The sequence below is a fragment of the Mustela erminea genome, chromosome 10 (genome assembly GCF_009829155.1).
Source record: "Mustela erminea isolate mMusErm1 chromosome 10, mMusErm1.Pri, whole genome shotgun sequence".
In the NCBI taxonomy this organism is placed as follows: Eukaryota; Metazoa; Chordata; class Mammalia; order Carnivora; family Mustelidae; genus Mustela; species Mustela erminea.
This window is the reverse complement of record NC_045623.1, coordinates 27,593,795-27,609,019: the sequence shown is the minus strand read 5'-3', so window position 1 is coordinate 27,609,019 and position 15,225 is coordinate 27,593,795. Positions and strand designations below refer to the sequence as shown.

The 15,225-nt window shown below is 36.1% G+C and overlaps 1 long non-coding RNA gene across 1 annotated transcript; it reads right to left on the bottom strand.

Moving 5' to 3' along the window:
• Positions 1-1,376: 1,376 nt before the first annotated feature.
• On the bottom strand, positions 1,377-13,073 carry LOC116567925. The gene is made up of 3 exons (XR_004276432.1): positions 13,063-13,073; positions 8,372-8,376; positions 1,377-1,457 (listed from the first exon to the last, which is right to left on the bottom strand). It is a non-coding gene; the product is annotated as an uncharacterized LOC116567925 (long non-coding RNA).
• Between the last annotated feature and the right edge of the window lie 2,152 nt (positions 13,074-15,225).

Sequence of the window (15,225 nt, the reverse complement as noted above, 5' to 3'; positions counted from 1 at the left end):
ACAAACAAACAAACAAACAAAACTAGTGTTGGTAGGAATACAAATGGATGCAGCCACTGTGGAAAACAGTATAGAGTTTCCTCAAAAAATTAAAAATAGCACTACCTCATGAGTCAGTAATCACACTACTAGGTATTTACCCAAGGAATACAAAAACACTAATTCAAAGGGATATATGCACCACTATATAGCAGCATTATTTACAACAGCCAAACTATGGAAGCAGCCCAAGTACGCACTAATAGATGAATGGATAAAGAGGTGATGTATATATATTATATAATGGAATATTATTCAACCATAAAGAAGAATGAAATCTTGCCATTTGCAACAACACAGATGAACCTTAAGGGTGTACTGCTAAGTGAAATAAGTTAGGGAACAATAAATACCATATAATTTCACTTATATGTGGAATTTAAGAAACAAAACAAATGAGCAAAGAAAAAAAAGAGAGTGTGACACACCAAGAAACGGACTCTTAACCTGAGAGAACAAACTAAACTGAGGTTACCAGATGGGAGGCGGGTAGAAGGGATGGGTGAAATGGTGATGGGGATTAAAGAATACACTCGTCATGATGAAAAAAAAAAAAAGAAAAAGAAAAAGAAAAAGAAAATGTTATGGAAAAGCATATGCCAAAAAGTTGAAAACCCTGAAAAATGGATATATTTTTAGAAACATAACGTCCCAAAACTGAATAAGAACCAGAAAATTTGATCAGATTGATTACCAGCAATGAAATTGAATCAGTAATCAAAAACTCCCAACAAACAAAAGTCCAGGACCAGTCATCTTCACAGGTATACTCTACCAAACATTTAAAGAAGACTTAATACCTATTCTTCTCAAACTATTCCAAAAAATAGAAGAGGAAGGAAAGTTTCCAAATTCATTCTATAAGGCCAGCATTACCCTGATACCAAAACCAGATACACTATAAACAAAACAAAACAACAACAACAAAAACAAAACTATAGGCCAATATCACTGATGAACAAGATGCAAAAATCCTCAGCAAAATATGAGCAAACTAAACCCAACAATATATTTTTAAAAAATTCATTCACCACAATGAACCAGGATTTATTCCTAGGATGTAAAGGTGGTTCAATATTTAAAAATTAATGAATGTGATGCATCACATTAACAACAGAAAGGATAAAAACCATAGGATCATTTCAACAGTTGCAGAGAAAGCACCTGACAAAGTACAACATCCATTCATGATTAAAAAAAGAAACAAAAAACAACAACAACAACAACAAAAAACACACCAAACTTTCAACAAAGTAGGGTTAGAGGGAACATACCTCAATGTATAAAGGCCACATATGAAAAACTCCACAGCTAACATAATATTAAATGGTGAAAAACTAAAAGGTTTTTCCCTGAGATCAGGAACAGGACAAGGATGTCCACTCTCACCACTATTATACAACATAGTACCAGAAATCCTAGGCACAGCGATCAGAAAAAAGAAATAAAAGGAAGGGTGGAATAGGTGATGGAGATTAAAGAGTATACTTATCCATGATGAGCACTGAGCAATGTATAGAATTGTCAGATTGTACTAAATTGTGCACCTGAAATTAATTAACACTGTATGTTAACTATACTGGAATTAAAATTAGAAAACAATAACATTTTTAGAAAGCATCAAAATTGGTAAACAAGAAGTAAAACTTTTACTATTTGCAGATGACATGATACTCTATCTAGAAAACCTAAAGACTCCAACAAAAATCTGCTTGAACTAAAAAGTAAATTCAGTAAGGTCACAGAACACAAAAATCGATATATAGAAATCCATTGCTTTCTGTACACTAATAATGGAGCAGAAGTGAAATTAAGAAACAATCTGATTTATAATTACACAAAAAATAAAAACTCTAAGAATAAACTTAACTAAGGAAGTAAAGGACCTATACTCTGAAGACAATAAAACATTGATGAGAGAAACTGAAGATGACACAAAAAAATGGAAAGATATTCCATGCTTATGGATTAGAAGAAAAAAATTATTAAAATGTCTATACTGCCCAAAGCAATCACAGATTTAATGTAATCCCTATTGAAATACCAACAGCATTTTTCACACAAATAAAAAAAGCAATCCTAAAATTTGTATGGCAACTCGAATGACTCTGAATAGCCAAAGCGATCTTGAAAAAGAAGAACAAAACTGAAAGTGTTACTATCCCAAATTTCAAGATATTCTACAAATATACAGTATCACAATAGAATGGTACTTGCATAAAAATGACACATAGATCAATAGAATATAATAGGGAGCCCAGAAATAAACCCATCCTGTATAGTTAGTCTATAGCAAAGAAAGCTTAAGTTCAAATGGGGGAAAATAGTCTTTTTAAAAAGTTTTATTAGAAAAACTGGACAGCCACATGCAAAACAATGAAATTGGACCACTTTCTCACGCCATACATGAACAAACTCAAAATGGAATAAACACCTAAATGTGAGATCAAAAACCATAAAACTCCTAGAAGGAAAGGAAAGGTAAGCAGTAAATTCTTTGAAATTGGCCTTGGCAATAGATTTATGAAGTTTCCTCAGACATGGGTAGGAAAAGCAAAAATAAACTACTGGGACTATACCAAAATACAAAGCTTTTGCAGAGCAAAGGAAATCATTAACAAAACCAAAAGGCAACATACTGAGTAGGAGAAGATATTTGTAAATGACATATTTGGTAAGGGATTCATATCCAAAATATATAAAGATCTTATAAAACTCAACAGCAAAAAACCCAAACAATCCAATTTTAAAAATGAGCAGAGGACATGAATAGATATTTTTCCAAAGACATACAGATAGCTAACCAACCACATGGCAAGATGCTCAACATCACTAATCACGAGGGAAATGCAAACAATGAGATATCCCCTTACACCTCTCAGAATGGCTAAAATCAGAAGACAAGAAATAACAAATGTTGACAAAGATTAGGAGAAAAAGGAACCCCAAACACTGTTTCCCAGAGTGACTGCACCAATTTACAAAGAATGTAAATTGGTGCAGTCACTCTGGGAAACAGTATGGAGGTTCCTCAAAAACTTAAAAATAGACCCAGTAATTCCACTACTGGATATTTACCCAAAGAAAATGAAAATACTAATTCAAAAGGATATATACATCCTATAAGCATTAGTGACAATAGCCAAGATATGGAAGTAATCTGTGTCCATTTGATAGATGAATGGATAAAGAAAATGTGGTATATACTATACATAATGGAATATTACTCAGCCATAATAAAGAATGAGATCTTGCCATTTGGACAACATGGAAAGGCCTAGAGGGTTTTATGCTAAGTGAAATAACTCAGAGAGAGAAAGAAATAGCATATGGTTTCATTTAAATATGGAATCTAAAAAAGGATACAAACAAACAAAAGCCAGATTCTTAAATACAGAGAACAAACTGGTGGCTGGCAGAGGGAAGGTAGCTATGTGTGTGTGCTGCGGGGCACAAAATAAGTAAATGTGAGGGAGGTACAGATTTCCATTTATGGGATGAATAAGTCACAGGGATAAAGGTACAGCATAGAGAATATAGTCAATGATATTGTAATAGCATTGTCTGGTGACATTTTTGGTGAATATAGCATAATATATACAAGTTATACACTCGAAACAAATATAATCTTGTGTGCCAACTATACCTTGAAAAAAAAAATATGATTTATCAATGTATCTAGATTTATCAATGTATCATTAGAGAGTATGATTTGGAGGAAGGCAAAGCAGAATAGATATGTAATTTTGGTGTCATTTTTGTTATTTGGAATTTATAAGACTTCAGTAGAGTTTACAAAACTAGAAATAATAAAAGCTGTTTATACTACTGAATTTGTCAGCACATTATTAAGCAGCTCTGCTTTTCAGGGTACTATTTTTTTTTTAAGCATAAAATTTATTTATTTATTTATTTATTTACTTATATTCCCTACTTTATTTTTTTTTTTTATTGTGTTATGTTAGTCACCATACAGTACATCATTAGTTTTTGAAGCAATGTTCCAAGATTCATTGTTTGCGTATAACACCCAGTGCTCCATGCAATCCATGCCCTCCTTAATACCCTTGGCCAGGCTTGAGAGATCCTGAAGCTTAAATCCTGATTGTGACACTTGAGTTTGTACCCAGGACAAGTTACTTAAGACTTTGAGACTGCTTTCTCATCTGTAATATAGTTAAATGAAAGTAAAGTGTTTATTAAAGTTCAAAATACATTAGTACTTCTCTTTCTCTTTTCCCTTTATTCTTTAACATGCTCTATTTTGGGGTAAGATAAAACTAAACATTTGGCTTGATTTGTTTCTATGAAGTAAACTTAGAGGAAGCAAATGTTCATTTACTCTCAGTCTCCATATATAGATGGTGCTGAACTTGGAAGATCTACAGGAAATGCAAAAGAATACCCAAGAAAGGAAGTTTTCTAGCTTGCATTTGCTATAAATCATAAGTTAGGACAGACCTTCATAACTATTCAGTCTAACTGTTTCATTTTATCAACAAGGAAAACATAATGCAAAAAGGATCAGTGCGCTGAAATGATATAGAACATCACCGCTCACACTTTGATGTACACATGCATATGTGGCAATCTAGTTAAAACGCAGATTCTGATAGATTCTGTAGATGTGAACCTGAAACTTGGCATTTCTCACAAGCTTTCATGTGAGGTCAAGGCTGCTGTCCTGCAGTCCACACTGGGAGTTCCAAGGACAGAGATTCTGATGGCAAAATATACTTTAGAACCTAAATTTCTAGATATGTAATATACTTTAGAACCTGAATTTCTAGATATGTAATGTGCCTTCTGTGCCACACTTTAGGTAGCTTTCCATGGAAGCCAATAAGAGGTGGTATCTGGAATAAAATAAGGCATGCAATGCTAAGGTTTATGTGCAGGGAAGAATATAATTTATATTGATATATACTATTCTTGGCTTGTTATTAGAGGTCAGATGGCAATTTTATGTATATAAATCCAAATTAGTTTGATCAAAACATTCATTAGTGAGGATAAATTTCTAAATTATATTACTTCAAAGTTCCCTTTTTATGCCTTTCTGCCAACCTCCTCGCCAAACTTGAAAATATTTCTCTGAGTGTTCCAATTGAAAAAATAATGGATTTCAAAGCATCTTCTTCTTGCCATGACAATCACTGGAAATTAGGACACATATATAGGAGGCAAATTGAAACCAAACCCCCTGAAAATAAGGCATTTATTTGTTGGGTTTGGAATTGGAGATTTTTGGCCAATTTTATTTAGGTGATATACTTTCCCCCAATACTTCTTGCTTTTGGGATTTGAATAAGGCTCTTAGACCTTTGAGCTCAATTCCCTGTCTCTTCTTACACCAATTATTTAAAAAAATAACTAAACACTTAAAATTGTTAAGTGATAAATTCTTAGATTTATGGATCCAATAAAAAACAGTGCCTCTTCAATTTTTCAGTGCTTGTGCTGATTTATATGGGCTTTGTTGGCACAAATTTAGATTAAAATTTTTTTATTGAATCTTGTCTAAAATGTTTAAACTTGAAGGGAAACTTTGAGAGAGAATTCATTCTCCCAATTGTCTCATTGGATTTGACTTTAGCAACACAGAAAGTGTAAGCACTGATGAGACTACTGGTTTATTTCTGGATATACACTAGTCTGCCCAGCCCATTAGGGGAAGAGATTTCTTATCCCATTCATAATCCCACCAGAATGGAGTGTTCTGCTTGGTATTTCAAGGTGTTACAGCCTGATTACTGTGTATGAAAACAGGGGTTTACATTTTCCAGGACCCTAGCAGTTGAGCCAAACTCTTCTTGACTTAGTCATCAATAAAAGAATTATTGCCTCAACAGCAAACAAAACAAAACAAAATTAAAAAAAAAAAAAAAAAACAAACCCACAAACGATCTAGTTAAAAATGAGCAGAGGACCTGAATAAACAGTTTTCCAAAGAAGACATACTGACAGCCAGTAGATATATGACAAGATGCTTTATCTCTCTCATCAGGGAATGCAAATCAAAACCACAAGGAGATACCATCTCACACCTGTCAGAATGGCTAGAATTAAAAAGACAAGAAAAAAAAAAGAGTTGGTGAAAATGAAGAGAAAAAGGGACTCTTGGGGCACATGGGTGGCTCAGCCAGTTGAGGGTCAGACTCTTGGTTTCAGCTCAGGTCATGATCTCAGGGTTGTGAGATTGAGCCCCGCGTTGGGCTCCATGCTCAGTGTGGCATCTGCTTGAGATACTCTCTATCCTTCTCCACCTTCTCTTGCTTGTGTTCTCTGAAATAAATTTATAAAATCTTAAAAAAATAATAAAATAAAAAGAGGACTCTTGTGCACTGCTGGTGGGAATGTAATTGGTATAGCCACTGTGGAAAATAGGATGGAGTTTCCTCAAAAAATTAAAATTAAAATACCATATGATCCTATAACTCCACTATGGAGTATTTACCCAAAGAAAACAAAAACACTAATTCAAAAAGATATATCCACCCTATGTTAATTGTACCATTACTTATAATAGCTAAGAAATGGAAGCAAACTGGTCCATTGATAGACAAATGGATGAGAAAGATGTGATACACACATACAATGCAGTGTTATACAGCCATAAAAAAGGATGACATCTTGCCACTTGAAACAACATGGATAGACCTAGAGGATACCATGCTAAGTGAAATAAGTCAGACAGAGAAAGGCAAATACCATATGACTTTACTCATATATAGATCCTAAAAGCAAACAAACAAACAAAAATCCAAATGAATAGGCAAGCAAACAAAAAGCAGAATTAGACCTGTAAATATAGAGAACTGCTGGTTGTCAGAGGGGAAAGGAGTAGGGGATGGGCCAAATGAGTGAAGGGGAATAGGAAATACAGTTTTGCAGTTATGGAATGAATAAGTCATGGGAATAAAAGATGCAGAATAGGGATAGTCACTGGTGTTGTAAGAGTGTTGTATGGTGATAGATGAGAGCTATACTTGTGGTAAGCCCAGCATAATGCATAATGTATAGGGAAGCTGAATCACTGTTGTACACCTGAAACTAATGTAACATTGCATGTCAACTATACTCAAAAATTTAAAAAAGGAATTATTCAGAGGCCTCTTTAGTGCATTTGGAAGAACGTGTTAGAGTTCAAAATTCAAATTTCTGGGTTGCAGCTTCCTGCAGCTTTAATCATAGCCTCTCTCTTTTTGGTCACGATTTTCCTCAGTTGAGCTCAGTTTGGTCTCCAGAAGTCCAGTAGTGTTCCATGCACCTGGACGGACACTGAATCGGGAGGACAATTAAATAGCTGAGAACCACGAACTCAAAGAACTCTGCCTTTCTTCTTTGTTTCAAGTCGGGAATTCTTCTAGGCTTTACTTTCAGGATGATCAAATCCTTCTGGTTTTTACCCTCCAGTTGCAGGCTACCAGCAAAGTGTGGAATTGGTTTCATTACCTTGTGAGATTGCTGGTGACGGTGACTCATGCAGGGATAGTTATTTGCTTCCTGTGATTTTCCTGCCATGCAGGTGGTTGGTTATATATATATATATATATAAACTTTTTTAAGAAGTTATTTTCAGATATGTCCTGAAATAATATCACCTCTGTTGGGTTGCCTAAGGTAACAGGACACTGAAGGAGGAGGAGTAGGGGGATGGTCTTGCATCAGAGGCAGTAAAATGTGTTAAAATGACAGTGCATGTTAGAATAGCTTTGCATAGAATATAATACTGTGATTGCTTATGGCTAAGAAATTTAAACAACGCAATAGCATAATTATCTAGTTGGGTGAATTGATAGATGGTTGTGATTTTATTAAAATATTATTCAAAATCACATTAACAGTAAAGAAATGTTTACCATGAAAATTAAGCAGGAATATTGATACCTATTCCATGCACCCTCACTCCCAGTCTTCTGCCATCCAGAAGAGAGATTAGATTTTTGAAAAGCTTATTTTTGACAGGTAAATTGTACATAATATTTTTGAGGTGTAGATGTTAAATGGATTTTGAATATTTAAACATTGCCAGAACATTTGTCTATCCATACTATTAGTGAGTCAAATTAAAAAAAAAAAAGTCCCACTTGTCAAATTCATAGGTGTTTCATCCTGATACAGGTTAAATGCCTCATTTCCTAATTTCTGAACTTGTTAATTTAGTAAATGCACACTGAGCTCAGTTGTCCCTGTAAATTTAATCAATCAACAAATGCTCCCTTTGAGACATGCTTCCTTAAAAGTGCCAGGGAGGCACTGTGGGGATGCTGGCTTCTGGAGATGACAGCAAGCTCTTTAGATCTTGTTCTGCCAGCTTCTCTTTCTCCACCCAGCCTGGAAGCACTGGCAACTACCTGGGGTTCTTTGTGAGGAACTGAGAGGCTATTCTGAATCAGGCAACAGCTTCCGTATTGGCATGGTCCTGCGGTTCTTCTGAGGAAGAACATAGCAAGGACGCTGCCTGCTTTGACAACCTGTCTGCTGCCCTGAACTTGCTATTTTTCTAAGCAGATTCCTTTTTCAATTCATCTTTATGCTTAGATTTTTCTAAGCATATAAGTTTATATGTGTTATATATATATATATAAATATATAAAATTAAGTTTTATAAGTTTTCTATAAAACTACAACTATCAGAAGAAGCACACATTTACGCTGAGAGGATATTACTGAGCTAATCTCATGAGATATCATGACTCCCATACACTTAATTTTGGCTGTTATCAATTGGATATTTCATATCAAGGAGGATAGGATTTTGCTGGAGAACCAATTGATGCTGTTGTCAGTTTTTCCTGGGTATGGTTCTATTTTCTTTTTAATTTGATGGCAGGAGTGACTCAATACGATCTAGGAAAAGGTGACATGATCTATATTCTTAATTTAAGAACCTGTTTCTAATGATCAATTTCCACATCAAAGGTTTAACTTTATTCTTTCACTTTAAATATAGGCCAGGCAGGACTTCTAACTCCTATCTTTTCCATTAAATATTTAATTATGTTTTTAAAAGCTTGAAATAGATGACCTATTACTTTATAGAAGAAAATGCATAACTTTTTTGATTATTGAATTTGAAAGCTGTTGGGAAGAGGCAACATATTGAGAGCTAAAATTTGTACACTTCAGCGGATTTTAGGTGAATGATAAGGTATTTGTGGTCATTGAAATAATAATACGGTCAGATTTCCAGAGAAGACCTAATCTATAATGAGATGATTGTTTCATTTATGGTAGAAACTTAGGGAAGGGAACTTCAGCATTCAGTGAAAATTGCAAATCTATGCTCGTCTTGGGGAAAAAATAAGAGCCACTCTACAGACTGAGTTAAGGCGAAATGAAAAGATTCGTCTTATGAATTTCCCACCCACCAAACAAATGATACAAAAAAATTAAAAAAGAAAGAAAGACACCTTTATTAGTTCCCCAATTAATATGTTAACCACTTTCTACATTCCAGGCGCTGTACTAAGTGAATGTGCTCTAGCTCATCTTGGTTACTGTCCAATACCATTAAATATTATCCCAACCCGGATCGTCACTGCTGTTCCCAACCCAGGTCTTCACTGCTGTTCTACAGCTACCAGGTTCTGGGCCCTGAAAAAATTCTCTCGCACTAGTTAATATTTCCTTATTTTGAACGTTGGTGAGATTTGTTAGCACGAGCCCTCAGTCTTCCTGCTCCTCTCTCTAATTAACCATCCATGGGACCTGAATTTACCCGCATAAATGGTCCTGATAATAATGGGTGTACCCATTCCTTTTGGGAGGAGATTGTACATTTCTGGTGTGGTTGCGGGGCTCCCACAGAAATAATGGGACCTGTGACTCATCGTGTGAAACAAATACTTTATACTTGTTGAATCACACTTTAGTCCCATTAAATTGTCTAAATGAAATGGACTAGAGATGAAAGCTTACTTCATGGCATTTATTAGAAGAAGAAAAGCATTTCCTCTGAAGCAACTTTCTTTTCGGTATTGCCAGTGAACATCCATCTTTGGAGTACCCGGAGTGAAAGTGGGCATTAAGCAGAAAAAAATTCCCTCAGATTCTTTTTCTATATTCCTAATTTCTTTGACAAGTTTAGGATACTATGAGCTCTCTAAATTGCCAAAATGAATTTTTTTCCAATAGTAATTTTTGAGGATTCCTGGAAATTCTTATGGTCTTTTGTTAGATTAAAAGACAAGACTGTAATTCAAGACATTTTCAAATATTCACTCTGATCTGTGAATATTGAAGAATATTTGAAAAGTATAATCTTTCAGTTATTTATATCTGATGATGGCCTGAGATCAGAAGGAAAAAAAAAAAAAAAGCTTTCAGCAACTGTGAAGTTGGGGAGATCCTGTCAGGGCCAAGGACATTGAATCTCATTGTCCTTCTACACCTTTGACCTTTCTCTGAAACCCCTCAATAAAATGGTTTCATTCCCTCTCCCCAAAGAGAGAAAAAAAAAAAGAAGAAGAAGAAGAGATTGAGAATAACTGTCACACTCTAGTAAGCTAACATGTTCTGTTAGGGAAATAATTTAAAACAAAATCTTCTCTCAACTCAGAAAACTTCCTAAAGGTAATAATGAAAGAAATTAATTTTATTATTAAATAAACATCAAACCACAATATGATACATATAACAGACAATCTGATTAGAAGATTGCAAAAATAGCAAGAAGCTGTATCCCCTTACATAGCCAAGCAGATTACATTATATATAATGTTTCAGGATAGACAATAACTATCATCAGTTAAAGGACTCCACCAATTACCATATACAGTTCATCTTAACTCTTCCTGATAGTAGGAGTGAATATATATGTTAGCTAATTGGCTTTATCTGGAGAAAAATAAACTCATTTCTTTATGGCAGGATAGTTTTACACTCGGGGCAAGGTGTCCACTGAAGGTAGGCTCCCACTCAAACACAGAATAGGAAGATAGAGGTGCTACCTCCCTTGGTGTTTACATTTCAAAGAGATGGCACCCAATTCTTCAGAAGGACATTCCTAAATCAGAAGGCTGACAAGAGACCAGCTGACCAAAGGCCTGTCTAGTCTTCAAATGGATTATATACATTTCAAAGAGATGAGAAAGTGCTAACAGTGTAAGTTTGCCAAAGTAAATACTGTGAGAAAAGGGAGGGGAGGGAAATTTTGTATTTTTAACCAGGAGAATTAAACCTTTTATTTTTAATTTATATTTGCTTTTACATGAGCAACTCTGCAGAAAAATCATTCAGTTTCACAATTATCTGCTAATAAGACCTCTTGTGTAAATATTTATTTCTGGGTATTATGCAATACCAGACTATGTGCAATATTATAGTCTTAACTCTAATGAATGTACCCTATGGGTTGAGTTCCCTGGAAATTTGTGATCCCTTCTGTCGCAAACTTCCTCTGCATGCTGTAAAGGAATAAAGTTGCTTGGGAGACAAGGGATCTGGCTTATGTATTTTATGTAGGTGCCATGACCCTTGGTTATAATTCAGTGACACGCCCAACTTTTGGGCTCCTTTAGTTAAGTTATATAGTTAATAATTTCTCCTTTGGCCTTCCTCTCAATTTAGCTACCATTAATATATTCTTACAGTCCCTAGAAAACTCTTCTTACTCTTATCTACAACATTGGCTCTCACATTACACTCACCCATGGACCTTTTATAAAGTAAACAATGTCCAAGAACCCATCTTCAGATATTCCAATTCAGTTGGTTTGTGGTGGGACTCAGACATCAACATTTTAAAAATTCTTTATAGTGCCATTAGAATTTAGAACCACTGATCCATAAAAAATGCTGGGTCTAACAAGCCAATCACCAACAATAATAATTACTCTCTGCCTGCAATCTAGCTCCACGCTCATCTGTTAAAAATGGTAGAGACTTCCATGCTACTGGACCCTTCATATAATTGAGGGACACCTTTTTGAAGTCATCATATTATCATTCTCACCATCATCACCAGCAACCATAAGCTACACATTTGAGTCCTTAGTACCTTGCGCAGAGCCTGGCATGCACTAGCGCTTGATAGATCTTTATTGTATGAATGAAATATACCTAGTTATTGAGCAGTATTTAAGACTCATGGAGGCAGAACATGCAGTTATTTCATGTAAAGAAAGGTTTCTTCTGAAATTCCAATTGCAACTCCAGGGACATAGGATCACAGTAAAATTCAAGTACATGATTATTTGCTGTTGAGAATAATTAAGGTGTGATCATAGTAAGCTTTTAGGCTTTAGAAAAGGGGGAAAAACTCAAAGCCAAAGAAATTTGAGTGGTAATTAATTCCTGGATTTTCAAACATTTTAGTTATGAGATAGCAATAAAATCTTTTTCTGCTATAGCCTATTCATCTCTCCACTGAGAGAGGGGAAGAAAAAAAAAAAACACCCATATGCTCTGTGAATTATCACAATTTCTTGACTTGGGTGGGAGGGTAATAGAGAGGAAAATAGATAAAGTAGAAAAATTGAGGAAAGATCATGTCTTTAGGGGTGAGGAGGAGAAAGGAAAAGTGTGGGAGGGCAGGAGGAAATTGATTGAGTGAGGTTTTCCCCTCAAGACAAGGAGAGTTAGAATAAGGATTCCTTCTTTAGAAACAAGCATGATATTGTGTTAGCTTAAAAGACATTTAACAATAATTTTGGAGCTTACAATCTTCTTTGACATACATCTTGTGAGGTTGGTAAATGTACTTCCTGGGGTCTTTCCCCCCCTGCAGCCCTTCATGATCTTCTACAAACAGCAATCTTTTTTACTTTGGAGGACAGACATTTAACTAGGAGTTTACGTAAGGGTGATCCAAAGAATTCTAGTCCTCAAAATGTTCCACATTCAAAAAAGTCCTTATGGTCAGATAAGCCTAAAATGCTGTGCACTATCACCCCATGCATATTAGCATATTAAAGACTCAAATAAGCCTGAAATAAGGAAATCTGTTGAACCTGGCATTCTCCAAATTTATGAAAACCCATGAAGCTAGAGATCAGTATTATAGGTTTTGGGTAATACTGCATTAACCAACTTTACCTGCATTACATTTTCTATACTGTAATCTTAGTTTAATTATCATAGACCTTTATTCATTTTTATTACTGAACACCTAAGAAAGAAAAGAGAGAAGGTAAATTTAGGGAAATAGGTAGGAAAAAGTAGAAGATGAGGCTTATAGAAGGCCAAGAGAGATCTAGAAGCAAGATGGTGTCAAAGCAGAAATCCAACTAAGGTACATTATGGCTGGTCAGAGACTTTTCATATGCATCATCTAATTCATTCATTCATTCATTCATTATTTATTTATTTTTAATGCTTCTATTTATTTATTTGAGAGAGAATGCACACAGAGGTAGAATGGGAGGGAGAAGCAGACTCTGCTTAGCAGAGAGCCCAATGTGAGGCTCAATCACAGGACCCTGAGATCATGACCTGAGCTGAAGGCAGATGCTTAACTGACTGAGCTACCCAGGTGCACCTACATCATCTAATTTAGATAGAAGGAGAACATGGTGGAGTAGGAGGATCCCGAGCTCACTTCATATCGTGGGCACATCAAGATAAAGCTAGATCTACGCAACTAACTCTGAAAATAATATGAACACTGACAGAACAGACAGTCCATAGTGAATTATAGAGAAAAGGCCACAAGGAAAAGTCTAGGAGGGGCAGAGATGTAGTTAGGAACCAGTACCCTGGAAGACTAACCATAAGCATGGAGAAGTAAAAGGATCAGATTTCACACCAGGCATCACTGGCACTAGGGACCCACACTGGGAAGATGAGTTCCTGTAACATCTGGTTTTGAAAACCAGTGGGGCTTAACTCAGGGTGATAGGAAACCGTGCCTTCACCCTTAAAAAAGCCATAAATAAATTGGCCTGAGTTACACAGCTGAGAAGCAGCAGTTTGAAAAGTACCTGGGGAGTCTGTGAAGATTTACTGACTAATCTTAGAACATGTGCTGCAGGGTTAGGATCCTCAGGGGAAAAAAAGTGCTGGCAGACACCATTACTTATCCCTTCCTCCAGCCAGCATAAACTGGACCCTTGTGGGAGACAGTGCTAATACCCTCTGTTTACTGCAGGTCCCACCTTGGCATTCCCCTGCAAGGCTCCATACACCCCATTCACCTTGATAGGCATCCTCTGAAGCTGCTCTTATCCCTCCACAACCTGCAAGGAAACCTGACCTAGCCTGGTGGCACTCCAGTGTGACTGCTGCCCTGGGAGGCACAGGGGACAGGGAGATAACCTCACACACCAGAGTGCTGCAGTTCCAGCAGCCTGGATGCTTAGCTGGCTACTCAGGGGAGCAAGTCTTGTCATTTGGTATACCCAGGACTGTGGCAGAAAGGCTATTTGCAAACAGGTAGGCTGACTGTTAACATGTCCACCAAAAAACCCATGGCAGTCTCAGACAGTCCTTTCAACAGTACATGCCCCAAATCCTGCACAATGTACCACAGCAGACAAAATGGGTCATTGTAGGCAGCTGGGCTGAAGGCAATTACGATACAGCCATAACAATAGGGTTCACAAAGACCACCCAGGGGAGACCCCTGAAGTACCTAGTTCTGGTGTCCAAGGTGACTGTGCTCCAGGGCACCACAGGCCCTCTTCTATATAAGGCCACTACTTTTAAGACCAGGAGACATACCTGACCAACCTAATACACAGAAACAAAGTGAAACAGAAAGAAGAGACAGAGGAATATGTTCCAAATGAAAGAACAAGACAAAAATCACAGAAAAAGACCTAGATAAAATAAGGATAAACAACATGCCTGATAAAGATTTTCAAGAAATGGTCTGAGAGATACCCACCAGACTTTAGGAAAGAATGGATGGACACAGGAAGAACTTCTACAAAGAGAAAATATAATGAACTAGTCAGAGCTGAAGAACTGAAGAACTGAAATGAAAAATACACTAGAGGGAATCAACAGCAGACCAGAGTATGCATAAGAATGGATTAGTAATCTGGAAGACAGTAATGGAAAGCTACCGAGCTAAATAGCAAAAAGAATAAAATAGGAGAGTAAATTAAAGGAACTCACTAATCTTATCCAGCATAACATTTACATTTTAGGGATTCCAGAAGGAGAAGAGGGCAGAAAACTTATTTGAAGACATAATAGTTGAAAACATCTTAATCTGGGAAAAGAAACAGACATCCAAAT